This window comes from Pezoporus occidentalis, unplaced genomic scaffold (genome assembly GCF_034315485.1).
Source record: "Pezoporus occidentalis ecotype Australia unplaced genomic scaffold, CSIRO_AGI_Poc_V1 ctg166, whole genome shotgun sequence".
NCBI classification, from domain to species: domain Eukaryota; kingdom Metazoa; phylum Chordata; class Aves; order Psittaciformes; family Psittacidae; genus Pezoporus; species Pezoporus occidentalis.
In genome coordinates, this window is record NW_026913488.1 from 2,547,458 (window position 1) to 2,566,607 (window position 19,150).

The window sequence follows — 19,150 nt, forward strand, 5'->3', positions numbered from 1 at the left end:
TCACATCCCTCAGGAACTGCGTTTGTTGTTGGATTGGGAGTTTTTTTCATAATGAATATTCTCATTCAGAAAAACAGTCATTCATCTCTGTTGATTAATTTGCATTAGTAGAAAGGCTACAGAATTTCTTGTGGTCGCTTGAAATAAAATGTGTAAGAACGAGTAAGAATAGAAAGGGTTTATGCAGATGGAAGGCAAGTATTATCAATTTATATTTGGTTAAAAAAAAGGTTCCATGTGATTTGAGCCCTATGCATGGCTGGTGAGATATGGAAAAATTTTACAGCAGTTGACTGGGAAGAAATTGGTATTTTAATTTTCTAAACACAAGTATAATAATTTCCAAGAATTTAAACTAAGAGAAATTCAAACTTGAAGTTGCACCCAGTATTCTAGTGGCAAATGGGATCTGCTCATCAGCCTAAAAGGCATGTTCCCTGTTATTTAGAATGTTTAAGTCAAGACTAGATACTTTTCTTAAAAATGTGTAGTTTAATCCATCATCTACCTTCTGGAAAAAAAAAAAAATCAGGCGATATACTGTGTATATGATAGATCTTCATTGCAGCCTTTCCATTCAGAGAAGCTGGAAATCAAATCAAGCTAAATCAATCTCTTCATTAAACAAAGAAACAAGCAAAAAACTTCTTGGAAATAATGAAATAATGGACATTTTATGAAAAAGTTGTTATTCCATCTTTCATGCTCAGCTAATTCAAAATGCTTCAGATTTCTTCTTAAATAGAGTAATTCCTGACTGAATACTTGAAACTCCCTCTAGAGCATGGGTGCTATTAAGTTACTCTCTCTCTCCCACCAGCTAGTGTAAACCCACTCTTTCTGCCTGTCAGACCCCTCCAAATGCTGCTCTGCCATCACGCAGTCCTCTCCCAGCCTAAGAGCACAAGTCTATATTATCTTTCATTTCTGGATACCATCTGTATTTAATTCCAAGTCATTTTTCTAACTGTATCCATTAGCACACAAGCTATGCATCCAATTTCATCATCTTATAATGCATGCAGCATGCATTTGTACACATTTCATTTAACTTGGATCCCAGCAAGTTGGGATTCCTGGGTGGGGAATGTGAAACTCGAGGTGCAGTGATCATGAAACGGTGGAGCTCAAAATCCCTAGAGTAGTGAGGAGGGCGCAGAGCAAGTTTCCTGCCCAGGACTACAGGAGAGAAGACTTTAGCCTCTTCAGGGATTTTCTTGGTAGAGTACCATGGGACAAAGCCCTGAAGGATTTAGATTAGACACTAGGCAGAAGTTCTTCCCTGTGAGGGTAGTGAGCCGCTGGCACAGGTTGCTCAGAGAAGCTGTGGCTGCCCCATCCCCAGCAGTGTTCAAGGCCAGGTTGGACGGGGCTTGGAGCAATGTTCTCTAGTGGAAGGTGTCCCTGTCCACGGCAGGGGGTTGGAACTGAATGAGCTTTAAGGTCCCTTCCAACCCAAACCACTCTATGATTGTATGATTTTATGTAGCTCATGGCTTCTCTTTTCCTGCACCTGACACATTAACTTATTTCTTGTTCCAGAAGTCAGAATGTTATATGGATAGAAAGTGATCTACTGAAACATGGCATATTGTTTTTCTTTTGTTTTGTGAATATGAGACGTCATAGTGTAGGATTGGACATGTTGCAATACCTTATTCCAGTATTTTTTCAAACCTAAGTGTTACTGTTGCTATCTGAAAGTATGTTATGAATACTTGGCAGGCATTTCTTTTTCTCCTTTTCCCTGCTGTATACATAGTGAATTGTGGACTTGTAAGATGACATTCTTGACAGATAAAACTCCCATCAGAGTTCATGCCTTGTATTAATACATAGCGATGTTTTGATTTAACTGTTAGGAGAAAGAGTGTGTGCAAGAGAATTTTTATCCATAAACTACAGACAAAATTAGAATGACAGTTACCAAAATAAATCATAATTCAATATAGATTTAAATAACTATGTACTACCATGATGGCTTAGTAAATCAGAGAAGCAAGGTATTTTTCTACCCTATCCTTCTTTTCATACTGTCCTATATAATAGTTCATTCTGGTGAATATCAAGACAATTTTTTTTCAAAAATTATGTATATTAGCCATTTCCAAATCTTCCTTTCTGATGGTATTTTATACTATTTGTTGGCTATAAGCAGCTTGGTTTGTCCATATGCAAAGCAAAATGCCAAATAGCAAGGCAAAGGCAAACTGTTACTTGTAAAAAATTCTTGAAATGTCTTGGAAAAGATCAAATCTTTTGAAAGTTCTTGAAGAATTTTGAACTTAAGAACAGGAAAACTTGACAGGATTTTTTGCTTTCCAAATCTAGGAGAGCCAGTGTTATGACAATATGAGGCTATTTCACATCTGCAATTTAAAGGCTATCTTCCAGTGATGCTTCCATCCTGGGCAAGATTACACTCTGAGGCACAATTTTACTCCTGCCTTGTCTGTGACAGTGGAAGTCTTGGTAGTTTCCATTCCAGGTTACACTGTTTTTTGCACTGTTTGTGAGAAGAGGCCCAACAGTCCGCTGAATTTGTCTTTCCAAGTGAACAAACCATTCATTTATAGATGGGCTCATCTGAGATGAACCCCAACCCTTCTCTCCCAGTCATAGTTTCCAATACATTTTAGCTGCAGGCTATGTTTTATGGTGATGATGGAGATATCTGTTGTTGAAGGCAGCGATAATGGAAACTTCTACTGATAACTAAGCATTTCCTTGATGTCTTCCATTCCCAGTACAGTGTGTGATCCAGGCTGCGCATAGATCAATTTGCTGTTACTCCACTTTAGCCACTAACTCTTGGTCAGTTAAATAACTTCCTAATCAACAGCTTCACTCTTTACTTTTAGTTTCTGACCAGCAAGTGGATGTTCTCTGGGTTTACATTAGCCTTTGGATCTCAAAAATTCACTTTGTTTTTTGAGCCTGACCAGAGCATTGCATAGGAAAGTAAGAAATGATGAACAAGAGCTTAATGCAAGTCTCTGCTCTAACTACTTAAGTTAACTGGAATTCCTCCTTTCAAAGCAAGATATGATTTAAGAAAAAAGAAAAATAAATTTTCCCATTAATTACCCCAGGGACCAGACTCTATATGAGTTAGGCAAGAACATTTCCCACTGAAATCAATAAGGGTATTTGAGAGGTGAGGAAAACATACTAGGTAGCCAGTCTAACCTGTATATGATTGCTAGGATAAGTGTGTACCTTTGTGTTCATATACTTTTGTGGGGTTTGGGTTTATTTTTATTCTTTTCCCAGCAAGGAAAGGGATCACATGGTACCATGTGTGCTATGTTACATAATGTTGATTCACACCCAAGAGATAACACAGGATTGGAAATGATGAAAAGGGTATGCCAAGTTAACAGACACTGCATATGCATTATAATACGGCTGTGAGTTTCCAAATAGGAAACAGGGAAATAAAAAACAGAAGATAGATGCATGTTGATTTATTGAACAGGTTGTCCAGCCTATGTGTAAAATCTTTGTGACAGCAGAGTACATCATGGCATCCTGCAGCTATCCCTGGGCTTACTCATCACCCACTGGGAAATGCACTGTGCTTACTCATTACCACATCCTTTTACCAGAGATATACATTTGCAAGTTTTCTTCCTTTTGTAAAAAAAAATAAAAAATAAATCAAGCATAAAATCCAATGTCAGGTTTATTCCCTTGATTATAACTTGATGTATTCTTTCTCTGCACGTGCTCTGAGCTATTTTCTTTCCTCTGTGCATCATGGCAGCTGTGTGCAAGCATTCAAAACTTGAAGTCAAGAATGCATTTTTTCCTAATAATGGGTTTCTTTGCTGGCTAAGTAAGGATTCTGTGTGATGTAAACACAGTATAGCCAAAAAATTTTGCATGCTGATTAAAAGGCCTTTTCATGGCAAAACAGGTGTCCCTGTCCAAACCCATCCGATTTGATTTACCTGATGAAGAGAAAGCTAAAGGCAATTAAGCACTCTGAGGACTCTCTCCAGATCTGCATTGCTAAAAGTGGCTTCATTCAAAACAAGACTAGAAAAAAGAATGAAAGTAGCTTTCAGCCAGATAGAAACTTATTTCAGAGATGTCTGTTTATGACAATATTTTCCCAGTTTTCATCAGCTTTCGTCATCTAAGTTTGTATGTTGTCTGAAAACCTTTGAAAGAAAATATTTTCACAAATGTGAAAACTTTCCATCTCTAATTTTCCTTATCTTTCAAAAGTAATAATAAGAAGAAGAATAAGACCACCCAAACAAAAAAAAGTTATTCCTCCTGCAATTTTGATCTTTTTCTTGTCCTTAAATCAATTCCATTGAACCCATCTCTCTCTGGACTTGGGGAACAAGTTCATTCCTATCACAAGGGACTGAAGAGGAAAAAAAAAAAATAGAAAAAAGACTGTAATAAAGTAAGCAGAAAATCAATCTGTTTACCCACTGCTACCTTCCCTAGCCTCAGCCAGCCACCTCCCAGAGTGATGTTCTCAACACGATTTAGTGACAGTTATGAAGAAACCCATGAAAACAGTTGTATTATAGATGTGGACTAATTGGCTATGCAAGGACTAGGAACCCAACACCCAGATCAAAGCAGACAGCTCACTTCACCGCTTCACCACTGCTGAAGCATGCCTGATGTTTTAAAGGCAAATCTTTCTTTCTTTCAGTCAAGGAAGAAGCAACAGGTGAGTCCTGTGAGTTCAAAGCAAAGATATTCGTTGAACAGTCTCAGTCTTTGCTTCCCTTGTCAGTTGCAACAGAAGGATTTATGATTTGTCTGGATGAAGCAAGGACCATACAGAGTTTCAGCTGATCTTGTCTAGAATGCAAAACTTCCATTTCTACCAGAAAGCATCTTACGTTTTCAAATTATTGATAATGTAACTGGTTACCTAGTGGTGATTTTGTACCTAGTTTTCATGTGCAGAACTGGATTAAATCTACAAACTCCAGAGTGCCTGTGTTGAGAGGCAGGTAGGAAACATGTAAGACTCACCATCCTTCTACTTCTGTACATATACATACTCTGTCGTGTATGTGGTGCTGACCAGATGAAAGACACTATTTTGCTTTCACCAGGAATTCTGTGAAGACTTATCTGTCTCAACTTCCATTGTATCACCAGGGTCTTAATTAACTATTCTGTTCATATGCATTCGAGAGGTCCTTCTCCTCTGCCCTCCAGCTATCACTTTAGGGGAGTATGATTTTCTTATTGGTCCCATATTATGCCTGCTAGCTGAGGATGTCTTAGCTACCCTGGGAAACCTTAAATGGCACTTGGCACCAGAGGAGGCTGAAGGTCTGGGTGACACTATCAGTAGAGCCTACAGTCACTTCCATCTGGGTTGGACTCTAGTTTAAGTGAGCTGAAAGATGCCTCATGTATCAGGTTCTTAATTATAAAGAATGTATCAGGTTCTTAATTATAAAGAATGTATCAGGTTCTTAATTATAAAGAAACCTAACATGACACCTATGTGTATGCATCCTTATCAGGGAACTGCAGAGGCTCTGTAATGCGTCCATTCTTCTGGCTTTTTGGATCAGAGACTGAAAGAAAACAAGGGGGAGCCCTTATAAGCTTAGCTAATGTAGATTCAAGTTTCTAAGTTTATGTTTATGTCACTAAATCTTGCACTTTTAAGTTGCTTTATTTAGAGATCTGCTACAGTTTTGCACACATAATCTAGGAGTACATCAATATAAAGCTTCCCTCTTAATCGGATACATCTGATCTCTGTACCAGGGAAGGTTATGGAGTAGATCATCTTGAGTGCACATGGCACTTGGAGGACAACCAGGTGATCGGGCCCATTCAGGGGTGAATGAAAGGCTGATCCTGCTTGACTGACCTGAGAAGATGACTTTCTTAGTGGATGAGGGAAAGGCTGTAGATGTTGTGTACTCAGACTGTGCCTTTGATACCATTTCCCACAGCATTCTCCTGGAGAAACTGTCTGCTAATGGCTTGAATGGGTGCACTCTTCACGGGGTGAAAAGCTATCTGGATGACTGGGCCCAAAGAGTGATGGTGAATGGAGTTAAACCCAGTTGGTGGCTGATCACAAGTGGTGTTCCCCAGGGCTCAGTACTGGGAGCAGTTCTGTTTAATCTTTACCAATGCCCTGAACAAGGGATGAAGTGAAACATCAGTAAGACTGTAGACTTACAGTCTTACTTACAGTCTAAGGCACCAGACTGGCTGGGAGTGTCGATCTACTGAAGGATAGGAAGGCTCTGTGGAATTATCCGAACAGGCTGGATTGATGGGCTGAGGCTAATGGTAAGAAGCTCAACAAGGCAAAGTGCCAGGTCCTGCACTTGGCCCCAACAACCCCATTTCAATGCTCCAGCCCTGGGGAAGAGTGACTGAAAAGTTGCTCATGGAATAGGTCCTGGGGTTGCTGAGTATCCTGGGTTCAACAGTAGTAGTCACTTTTCTCCTTCTTAGTAGCTGGTGCAGTTATGTTCTTTTGATTCTAAGCCTACCGCGCCCAGGATTCCCAGGCAGTCTCCCACCCAACTACTAACCAAGCCCGACCCTGCTTAGCTTCTGAGATCAGATGAGATCAGGCGTTTTCAGGGTGATGTGGCCGTAGGCACCGCACATTGGGCGCCACAAAGAACTGTCATGGTTTAAGCCCAGCCAGTAACTCAGAACCAAGCAGCCGCTTGCTCATCCCCCCCCCCCCCACACACACACTTCTTCCTCCTGCCGCTCCCAGAGGGATGGGGAGGAGAATCAAAAGAACGTAACTCCCACAGGTTGAGATAGGAGCAGTCCAGTAAATAAGGTATAACACAGACCACTACTGCTACCACCAATAATAATAATGATAAGGGAAATAACAAGGGAAGAGAATACAACCGCTCACTACCCGCCAACAAATACTCAGACAGAGCTGAGCAGCAATCTAGCCTTTCCGGGTAACTGCCCCCAGTTTCTATACTGGGCATGACATGCTGTGGTATGGAATACCCCTTTGGCTAGTTTGGGTCAGGTGTCCTGTATCTGTTCCCTCCCAGCTTCCCCTCCTTCCTGGCAGAGTATGAGATTTCACAAAGTCCTTGGTCAGAGTAAACATTACTGAGTAACAACTAAAAACATCAGTGTTATCAGTGTTGTTCCCAGGCTGAAAGTCAAAACCACAGCACTGCACCAGCTACTAAGAAGGAGAAAAATGATGACTACTGCTGAACTTGGGACACTGAGTGACGGAGCTGAACATAAGCCAGCTTCTGCCCAGGCAGCCAAGAAGGCCAACAGAATCCTGGGCTGTATCAGCAATAGTGTGGCCAGCAGGACCAGGGCAGTGATCATCCCTCTGTACTGAGAAGTGGTGAGGCCATACTTCGAATCCTGTGTTCAGTTCTGGGCTCCTCACTACAAGAGAGACATTGAGGGGCTGGAGCAGGTCCGGAGAAGGGCAATGGAGCTGGTGAAGGGTCTGGAGCACAAGTGTGATGAGGAATGGCTGAGGGACTGTGGGGCTTTAATCTGGAGAAAAGAAGGCTCGGGGGGACCTTATCGCTCTCTACAACTACATGAAAGGAGGTTGTAGTGAGGTGGTGGTCTGACTCTTCTCCCAGGTAACAAGTAATAGGACAAGAGAAAGTGACCTCAAACTGCACCAGGGGAGGTTTAGACTGGAGATAAGGAACAATTTATTCCCCAAAGGGTTGTCAAGCACTGGAACAGGCTGCCCAGGGCAGTGGGGGAGTCACCATCCCTGGAAATATTTAAAAGACATGCAGATGTGGCACTTATGGGCATGGTTTCAGAGTGGACTTGGCAGTGCTGGGTTAACAGTTGGACTTGATGATCTTGAAGATCTTTACCAACTTAAACGATTCTATGATTCTACTATTTGTTGTTTTGTGGCTCCCTTTCACCCCGCTATCCCTGTTCCTGCATTTATGACCAAGGCTGAAACAAATGATGGAAGCTAGACTACATTTTTAATGGGATTAATGGGGTTTTTAATGGATAATTTATGGCTGATCAAATGCATTTGGATGGGATGCTGAACCAAAATGTTCTAGCAGACATATTTAAAGGAAAATAATAATGACAAAAAACTTTCATTTCCATTTATAATCTACCTTTGCTTGACCTTAATTTCATTAGTTTATACAATATTTATAGCAACAAAAAATCTTTCCTATATCTTTTTTAAATAGTTCCACTGTAAGCCTGAGTGGATAGTAAAAGGGAATAGTAATAATGAATAGAGTCTTTTGAAATATTCATAAAGAAATTCAAAGGGTTCAAAATCTGATCTTTTTCCATCACTTTAATTTTGCAGTTTTTTTTCTGGTTTGGCAGAATTTCCTATTATATATCATATTTTCTTCATTCGAAAAGAAAGAAAACTTCAGTTCTCATCTCTGTCTTTTGAACTTAAGTTAATCGTGATTGGTTTTCACATCACAACATAATAAGCACAATATTTTATTTAATAGCATAGTAATAAGAACAAGTATTATAGAGATGAGGAATTTACTATCTGAAATTGCAATTTAGGAATATGCTTATTTGCATGAAAAATAAAAAAAGTGCTGCATAAAAGCTAGTTTGGAGTCCTTACACACACATTGTAAACTCTTTGGGTTATGTAGAATCTAACTAAACTTTTTTTTGTTGTTCTTGAACCTGCCACAATATTTGATTAATATCCTCAGCTTTATTTAAGTGATTGCAGCGTATATGAAGTCTGTGAAAATGAGACAGTTTACATCATTGAAAATCTGGCCTTGTGCCTTTGATAAACATCATATATTCTTTAGTTAACCTAATCTTTGCTATACTGTTATTTAGAGTGTGGTTGTGACTACAAGGCTGAGCATGGACAACCCTATGAGGAGTAATCAGCTTACAAGGCAGATACTTTCCCCGCCTCCGTGTTTTTCCATGAAAGAGGGTAAATTCAAAGTGGTGACTCTTTTTGTGAGGTGGTTGTCATAGGTAAATTTTCATGAGATGTGCATAGAGAGATAAAATTTTCCTTTCTCATCACCTTCCTATGTTACAAGCATATTATATTGGAGAATTCTACATTGTCCATCTGGCAGTCTCCTGAAAAATTTGGCTGGCTTTAGACAGAAGAGAAAAACGTGTCAGCTTCATGGAAAATCAGATTTGTAAGAAAAAAAAAAAAAAGGTGAAAAGACATGCAGAAATAAAAAAGTTCTGAATTATTTTTGTTTTCTGTATAGAAGAAAGCAGACCCAAAGACTAAGCATCTGGTATTCCCACGCCCACATTGACACATGGCCATGTCACACCTCTTTAACTGGACACCCCAGGACCTGCCTCTTGAAGGGGAAATGGGGCCTCTGGAAAAGTGTGAGAAGCTGAATTATGGATATGTAGGAGGAATTTAGGGGATAAACTACCTGACTCCATAGGAAACTGAACTCATGCTGCTCATGAAACAAGTTGTTTAATGAAAGTTTCCACGGGAGGAAAGAGTAACCCTGTAGCTCCCGCTACCCAGGGGGTGGCCAGGGACTTTCCCGCCCAGCTTACTGCATCCTATCCATCACAGCCCTTGGAATAGGAGACTTTGTTTTGATTTTTGCAGATTTTTAGTTAAAGTGTTTATCATTCCACAGAAGATAAGAAGGCATATATAAAGTCAGGGGATTTTTTTTCTCCTGATTCTCATTTATTTTTCTTCAGTGTTCCCTCCCTTGTGAATAGCACCACTTCAAGTGAAATAAAATTCCCTCCTTGGTCAAACACACTGGAATGTTGTTGGAAACAAAGCATCTGAAGTCGTTTCCATCTTATTTCTTTCTCTCTAAATGGTTTGCCCATACACTTTAGGAAGGCAATCCCTTTTATGTCGCATAGCACATCCTCACTGGCAGCTACAGTGTGTGCACTTTATTAGAGCATTTTTTCCCCCTAGATAAAATGGCACCAATTAAATTACCTTGCAGCCTGACCTTAATCTGGCAGGAATGATTATTCCATGAAACAGTTAGAGCTCTAATTGACATGAAGTGCCTGCAAAATATGTCTTTTGCAGCAGACCCTGTCAAAGTCACATTGATATGCTAATACCTATAGCTGGCAGAATCGCTTCATAAAGAGAGACACTGAAAATTGAATTATTTCAATTTCAGTACCTAGGAATCTAGTGATCTGTCTGTATATGTAACTAAGTAGGTGCAGTATTTTATACGGGTAAACAGCTGTACTAGGGCGTTGCTATGGAAACTGCTTGACTCATGACAATTGTGTTAGTGATGAAGTCATTAGTGGTGTGAAATGTACTTTGAGGTTGTCAAGTGTACACTCCAGGAATGTTTCAACAGTATTAGTGGAGCCTTTTCATTTGCATAATTTAGGCTTTCACATATGATCTTGTTACGGTGCATGGAAATGGCATGCCGCAGCCATGGCACGGCCACACTCGGCACAGGGTTACTCGTGTGAAGTTCTGCAATGAAATGGATTGTACACGCAGAATAAAGTTATCTTTATAAATGAATCTTCTCTTCCTTGACTTTTTTTTTTTTAAATAAAAAAATGCTTTGAGGCATACCACTATTCAAAAGATGAACTGCTGAAACTTTATGTTTAAAATCAAGTTGACTTTGAAAATCTGGATGCCTGTTGTTCCTTTTCTCTACAATAGCTCCAGATTTGCTCCAGAGAAACCACAAGTAGTTTCAAGATCATAGGAGGCTACTTTTTTCTCATCTTAGCTTTTCACTATTTATCACAGTCAGTGCTATTTCCCATGCTATAAAGCTGAATGATGAATCCTAGGACTTTTCCTGGAGTTGTATGTCCTTTCTTCTAGTTCTACGTGTTTCAGACTGGAAAGCTTTGGGGTTTTTTTCCTGCTGACAGGGGGATACAAAGAAGACTTTAGCAGGTCTTTGACAAGCTATCTGAAGGGAATCCTCTAGTTTTTATGTACCCTCTGGCAGTAAGGTGCTTGCTAATGCTGTGATACTTATTCTTTTATACGTTCTGCCCTTCTGTGGGCTGTCCCTGAGCAGGCAGGCAGGGAGGGAGCAGAGCTTGCAGATCTGTTTGTTAGAGGCACATCATCTCTGCCATGTCAGTCACCTACCAGGACCATTTCCAAAAAAATACTAATGGTTCCCTGGTTGATGTATCTCAAGATTCAATACCCCCAAAATTAGAAAGAAAATAGTATTTATTTAGTCTATACCTACACATATAAGCATACACACAAGCAGATGCAAGAGATGTCACCAGTAGTGAGAGACCAACACAAGAGTTCAAGATTGTTAGTAAGATAAGTTAGAAGCCTGGTAATAGCAGACCTTGTGAGTTGATCTTATTTCTTTACACTGTCTGATCTACTGAAATGAAATCTAATGCTGTATGTTCACTCTATATGTTCAGCCTAATACTGTATAATCACTAGCCTCTTATGTATTAATTACAGCTTAACTTTACAATTGGGATGAGCAGAAAAGCAAGCATGAAATCAAAGCTGGATTTGATTAGCATACGTTGACAGGATCTTTACTAGTCAAGGGTATCTTTAATATTGCATTTAAACTGTGTGCATCTGTGTGTGAGGTGGAGGAAGAGTCATTTTAGCAAACTCTGGTAGCATAATAATAAACTATTGCAAATCGTTACCATTTTCAAAAGATTTGAGCAATTGGTAGAGTTCAACAGCTTTCTGAATCAATTTGTTTCCTGTCTAATGTCCTCCATTCCAAACACAAAAAATAAACAAGCCTGAACAACAAAACAAAACCTTTTCCCCTTAAAACCAGATTATTACTTTTCTTCTTTGTAACAGAAAATTCATTTTTCTTTTTCTTTCTGAAAATTTAAGATGATCTATTGGTATGCTAATGGAAAAGTGAATTGGTCAAATAGATGAGACTCTCACAGTTTTTCACAACCACTCCATGATAAGGAAAAATACTGCACATCAAACTTCATGTTGAAATCCTGCATCTCTTCCAAACCTATTTCATAAATCCAGATTTCACATATTCTTAGTTCTTTTGTATTTTTCCTAATCCACTGTCCTCTTAGAAGTTTAATATCTTGAACTGGCCAAGATAGAAAATTCTGCATGGCTGTATGCCTCAATTGAGGCTGTATGCCTCAATTAGCCTCCTTCCACCACAGTATGGAAAAGCTGAAAACATACCCAGGGAGATGGCTGGAGAAATAAAAAATATCTTCATAATAAACATTTAACAGAAAAAGTTGCAATAATGGCACTATTCCTTGATTGATTCCCACACAAACTTTCTGTGACAATTTGCCTACCTTATCTTTTTGCAGCAACAATAGCAACACAATCAGGAATTTGTGAAGTAGTGTTCAGGGTCCTGTATCAACACAAGCAGTTAGTTCAATTTAAGTCCATGAGCTAGATCTTTTGCTACAGGAAGGCCACACAGCAGCCTTAAAGGCAGTTTAACCTTGAGAACTTCTGTGTGAGTAAATGTGGTTTACAGAGAGCTGTTGTGTATGCCCAGGCTCCAAACCCCCTGTCATGGGAGGGGGATCCTAGCAGTCCATGTTTACACAAACAGGGAAGGCCCCCAAGCTATCGAGACCCCATCATTACGATAAAATGGTTAGGAGACTGAACAGGCACTTGCATGGCCAAAAAGCTGCTGTAAACCACAGCTATCTTCTGTGTGTTAGAAATTACATTAGATATGTGTTAAGCCATGGACGACAGTTTATGTCTGAGTTACGGCTGGTCTTAATAAAGTTTTCATTATGGAAGACTGAACATGTAACAGAAAACTCCTACTTAGGTCTCAGTGTCTTGGCAAAAAGAGCAGCCCCATAGTCACTGCTTTTGGTCACATCCTGAATTAAAGAACTGGAAAAAAAAAAGTTGCAGGTTTGCACTTCTGTTGTCCACCAAGATGACATGGGCTTTTTTCCATCACTGAATCCTGTGAAAAACTCTGATGCAAACCAGGGATAACTCAGTATTAATTTTGTGTAGCTAATTACATGTGGACTGAACCTACTCAGCAGTGTCTGCTGCTTACACAGATGCATTGGGATCTGACACAACTTCTTCGTGGCAGAGGTTCACTCAGGAAACATCATCCTTCAAGTCACATTTTTGCCTTAGAGATGTAACTGTAAACCCATGAAGCCAGCCAAAGCATTTCTTTCTTTGTGGATTGGACCTTGATGGCAGGGGGGATTTAGAGACTGTGGCTGTCCTCCCTTCTATCTATATTTGGCATTTCTTTCAAAATCTCTGCAACGTTCTAATTCATTCTTGCCCAAATACACTGATGTTTTTTCTCAGCCCATTTCAAATTTGGCTGTGGTTTAGCACAGCAACAAAAGAAGGCACAGCAAACAGGAGATACAGTGTCTAAAAGGGAGAGAGAGTATGTTGTGATGGACAAATAAGAGAATCACTCCAAACTAAAGACCTCAGGCAGGTATGAAATGACACTTCTGGCAGGCTTTTTTAGGCTTTCCCATCAATGAAAGCCTGATGGGTGAGTGGAAGTGAGCAGAGAGAAGCTTGATCATCTTTGTTCAATCCTCCAGAGGACAGCTCCCTGCAGCACTGATGTGGTTTTATATTCCCTAGAAGAAGCAGCAGCAGAATGTTAACAAGCTTCATTTTCCCTTCCCAACAACTAGGAAGTGACCTTTGACTGCTTCCCTGGCTGTTTGTGTTCTTGATGCTGATAGAGCCAGATTTTCACAAGACAGACCCGGGTAATTTTCATGGCAACCACACTGTTGCAAACCAATTAGCAAGCCAGCTTGATATGGTAAGGTTGCAGAGATGCCCATGGCTACTTTAATAAAGTTTCTTGTGTATCAGTATGATACTATTGATTTTTTTCCCTTTGGACCAAAAGACTAAAGTTCAAGCTCTGTAGCAGATAAAGTAAAAACCATGGAGATTCCATAGCATGTATACTAATTTAACCTTTCAGGGAAAAAGGAAAAAAAAAAGAAAGATATTATATGCAAGCTTCCTTTTGCTTTGTACACACTATTTAACATTAATGCAAATAAAACTGTGGCAGCAGTGATGATTCTGCTGACCTAAAGGTCACTGTGTATTACAGATCGAGTCACCAGCAGAGAGCTAGGCACTTTGCAGAGACACATAGGAAAATGTAATTCCCACATGCAGAGGTAGACAGGGCAGACATCAGAGGCAAAGGGATGCTGGAAGTACAAAAGCAATGAAATTGAGGGCCCCTGTGCAGGTTACTGCTGCTTAATGAGTTCCTGCCCATCAGTTAAGCCAGAATAGACATTGGGTGGGCTCCTAGCCCATGGAGAGTTGGGGTTTAGCCACTTTGCTACCTTGTTGGCTTAAATCTCTTCCTTGGAGATATTCAGCAGTTGGCTGAAAGAATGATATTACAAGGAGAGTGATCCCAACTGGACAGGGTGGAGATACTGTGTCATATCATTGCCATTTAATGTAATTGATTATCTAATTGTGCTGGGAAAAAAAATGGAAGTTGGCATTGGATGAGCAGGGGAGGGGAGAGTAAGAGTCATCTCCCCTATGTGAGCCAGCAGTAGCCTGAAGCACCAACAAGGCTGGCCCTTGTTTGTTGGACCTGGGTTTCAGTGTCAGCTCTGTGTGGACTCAGTTTCTGACTATCCACAAGCTATTCGGTTCAGCTGACCCCAAACATTCGGAGCCAAACTCCACAGGTTTTGAGGAAAGTGGAGAGAATGTTAACAAGGGATTTTATTTGCTTTACCTTCTGTGGGACTGGAGGTTTTAAGACAACCCTTTGTCTTCATCTTTAATCTCCTTTCATGAACATGAAATCTGTAACGTAATTTAAATAGAGAGAAAGAAGTGATGAGAGTTTTGCTATGATATAGCATTTTCATGAATTTGTCAGCTACGTCCCAAAACAGCCTGAACCCCAAATCACATTTTCCTTCACTTTTCAACTGCAGGAATTCAAAGGAATCAAAAAAGATGTTTGCTTTGGACAAACAGGAAAATTTTGCTTAATGTGATGTTTGGTTTTTTATCCTGCCATCTGAAAACTCACTTGCCTGAGCTCTTTCCCAAAGAATTGAATTGAATTAATCTTATGTTCTAATGACGGTTCCAGTAGGTAACTGGTTGGAAAAATGCCAGTTTTCTAATCAGCAATGTACAGTATGCAGTGCTTAATGCCATTAATAATAGTCATGAGCTCTCTGGATTTGGGCAATTCCTATAAGATGTTGGTTCCATAAACAAAAGTCAAATTGACAACTGCTGAATAATCCTGCTCTATATATTTCATTCTATTTTGTGTTTGTTTGCTGTGGTTTACTTTCTCAAATTTTGGTTATGAAATACCTCTCAGTGTGCATAAATTCATAAGTTTGTATAAAACATAGTCTATTATTTGCTTCTGCTGCTCTAAGTTCAGGATCATCAGAAAGAGTAAACTAGCTTTACTGACTTCATTTTACCTATTTTGAGAAGTACAAAAGGAGAAGCATCTTCTGGCCTGTTCCTAGTCTCCCTGTTTGATGGGAGTCTGCCATTTACAAGAGTTGGTGGAGGTCTCTTTCATTTCTTTGTGCGAGACAGAGAGGGATTTTATAGCCTGGAGCATTTTGGTGGAAGGACTGCATACTGCTTGTGTACATGCTACTCTGGGAATGCAGGAAAACAGACAAGTGTCACTTATTCCACCTCCATTACTTGCATGCAGTATGAGCACTGCCTGTCCTGCTGAAATCTGTGTGGAAAACAGTATTCATCTGCACCTTATGAAAACAGCAAACCATATGCCACCTTTAGGGCAATCTGTGCAGGTAGTACTTTTACACTGCAGTCCTTTCACTGAAGGTGTACAAAATAGCAGAAAGGTAGCTTCTGTTATATTTCACTGACCACGCTGATGAAGTAAGATATGAAATAGCATATTGTCCATACCTTACTCTAGATTTTTTCTGTTGGTTTATAATCGCATCTCAGCTCCCAAGATAGCCAGGAATCAGTGTGCTTAGAGCAAGGTGAGCTCTCAGAGGAAACTCAGACAGTGCCCATCTCAACTTTGTTCTTCACCTTGAACATAGTTTCTTCAAAGAAAAACCACCTACAGCTGCACCAAGAACAGAGGAAAGAGGTTTCCTGCCTAACACTTTACATCAGACACTATATGCAGGAATTAGTTTTGTTTTCAGGAATATTACTCCATGCTGGATACATTCTGGTGCATAGTGGCTGATCTGCTAAACCTCTCCAAAGAAAGCTCAGGAGGCTTGACAAAATACAAGGTATCCTGAAAGGGTACTGAGAAGACTGTTTTTCAGGCTTGTCCTTTACTCTGTTTCCAGGCATCACATAACCTTTTACAGATGTTCTTGGATTGTTAAAACATATAAATCTGTACTTAGACCACCTACAGATGGGAAAAGGAAATGCTTGGGGATAAAAAGAAAAGAGGTATGGCTCTTCATAAACATGACAAAAACTTGTGGTGGCATTTGCTGGCTGTTATAGTCATTGTTAATGAATTTAGAGGGTGCACACAGACAGTGCAAATCCATGAAGGCAGGACTCGCTTCACAACATCCAAACCAGCAACCATGAAATGAATAACCATTTACTCAGAGCACCACCTTTTGGTGCAGGTGCTGTTTGCAATGAATTTGACAGGAGTGTACCCATGTGAGAGATATGAAATGGGAGACAGAGGCACAAGTCTTCCTTTTTTCTCCCATATTACAGTATTCAGCTATGGAGAACAGCTATTAGGGTGTAGTGAAAATAAAGCAGCAAAATTTGAGAGAGATCTGTGCTTGATTAGTGCTTTCTGGAGATTGATGCTTAGATACTAGGAAAGGGTAGATCTAGATTAGACATTAGATAGAAGTTATTCCCATCCCTAACAATATTCAAGGCCAGGTTGGATGGGGCTTGGAGCAACCTGGTCTAGTGAAAGGTGTTCCTGCCTGTGGCAAGGGGTTGGAACTGGATGAGTTTTAAGGTCCTTTTCAACCCAAACCGTTCTGGGATTCTACGAAATTAAGAATGGTCTCACCATCCTGTGCTGGTTTCAGGTTGTTGACAGACATGCCGGAAGAGTGTTCAACAAGAGCCGTATGTTCTCCCAAAGCCTTGGGAAGTCATCAGAAACACAGTAAAGGGCCTAGAAATGGTGCAGAAGGCTATGTAAGATTGATCATGGAATCATAGAATCATAGAATAGTTAAGGTTGGAAAGGACCTTAAGATCATCTAGTTCCAACATCCCTGCCATGGGCAGGGACACCTCACACTAAACCATGTTACCCAAGCATCTGTCCAACCTGGCCTTGAACACCACTAGGGATGGAGCATTCACAACTTCCCTGGGCAATCCATTCCAGCTCCTCACCACCCTCACAGTAAAGAAATTCTTCCTTATACCCAATCTGAACTTCCCCTCCTTAAGTTTTAACCCATTACCCCTTGTCCTATAACTACATTCCCTAAAGAAGAGTCCCTCTCCAGCACACATATAGGCCCCCTTCAGATACTGGAAGGCTGCTATGAGGTCTCCACGCAGCCTTCTCTTCTCCAGGCTGAAAAGCCCCAACTTTCTCAGCCTGTCTTCATACGGGAGGCGCTCCAGTCCCCTGATGATCCTCATGGCCCTCCTCTGGACTTGTTCCAGCAGTTCCATGTCCTTTTCATGTTGAGGATACCAGAACTGCACACAATACTCCACGTGAGGTTTCACGAGAACAGAGTAGAGGGGCAGGATCACCTCCTTTGACCTGCTGGTCATGCTCCTTTTGATGCAGTCGAGGATATGGCTGGCTTTCTGGGCTGCAAGGGCACACTGCCACCAGCTCATGTTCATTTTCTCATTGACCAACACCCCAAGTCCTTCTCCGCAGGGCTGCTCTGAATCTCTTCTTTGCCCAACCTGTAGCTGTGCCTGGGATTGCTCTGACTCAGGTGTACGACCTTGCACTTGTCATGCTTAAACTTCATGAGGTTGGCATCAGCCCACCTCACAAGCTTGTCAATGTCCCTCTGGATGGCATTCCTTCCCTCCAGCGTAGCAACTGAACCACACTGTTTGCTGTCATTGGCAAACTTGCTGAGGGCGCACTCAATCCCACTGTCCATGTCAGCAACAAAGATGTTAAACAAGACCGGTCCCAACACCGATCCCTGAGGGACGCCACTCGTTACTGGTCTCCAGCCGGACATGGAGCCATTGACCACAAGTCTTTGTGTGCGGCCATCCACCCAGTTCTTTATCCACCGAGTGGTCCATCCATCAAATTGATGTCACTCCAATTTAGAGACAAGGATGTTGTGTGGGACAGTGTCAAAAGCTTTGCACAAGTCCAGGTAAATGATGTCAGCTGCTTTATCCCATCCATCAGTTCCATAGCCCCACAATAGAGGGCCACCAAATTGGTCAGGCAGGATTTCCCCTTAGTGAAGCCATGCTGGCTGTCACCAAGCACCTTGTTGATTTTCATGTGCCTTAGCATGCCATCCAGGAGAATCTGCTCCAAGATTTTCTCAGGCGCAGAGGTGAGACTGACTGGTCTGTAATTCCCTGGGTCATCCATTTTACCCTTCTTGAAAATGGGGGTTATATTTCCCTTTTTCCAGTCATCAGGAACTTCACCTGACTGCCATGATTTCTCAAATATGATGGCCAGCGGCTTCGCAACTTCATTTGCCAGCTCCTTCAGGACCCGCAGATGGATTTCATCAGGTCCTATGGACTTGTGCACATTCAGATTTTTAAGATTGTCTCGAACCAGTTCCTCTTCTACAGTGGGTGCAAGGTCTTCATTCTCACAGTCCCTCCATCTGCCTTCCAAGACTTGGGTGATGTTGTCAGAGCCTTTGCCAGTGAAGACTGAGGCAAAGAAGTCATTGAGAACCTCAGCCTTCTCCAAATCCAGAGTAGCCAGTTCTCCGGAGAGCTTCCTGAGGGGGCCTACATTCTCCCTAGTCTGTTTTTTATTTGCTATGTACCTGTAGAATCCCTTCCTGTAATCTTTAATACCTCTAGCTAAGTTTAATTCTAACTGGGCCCTAGCTTTCCTAACCTGGTCCCTAGGTTCTCGGACAACATCCCTGTACTCTTCCCATGTCACCTGTCCTTGCTTCCACCATAAGACTCTTTTTTCCTTTGAATTTT

At 40.9% G+C, this 19,150-nt stretch overlaps 1 protein-coding gene and 1 pseudogene across 3 annotated transcripts in view; one reads left to right on the forward strand and one right to left on the reverse strand.

Annotated features, from left to right (window-relative positions):
- The window catches only part of LOC134160935 (urea transporter 2-like), a 331,080-nt gene that overhangs the window by 38,988 nt on the left and 272,942 nt on the right, over positions 1-19,150 (forward strand). The gene's annotated exons all lie outside the window — the stretch shown is intronic.
- On the reverse strand, positions 6,497-6,615 carry LOC134160940 (5S ribosomal RNA; annotated as a pseudogene).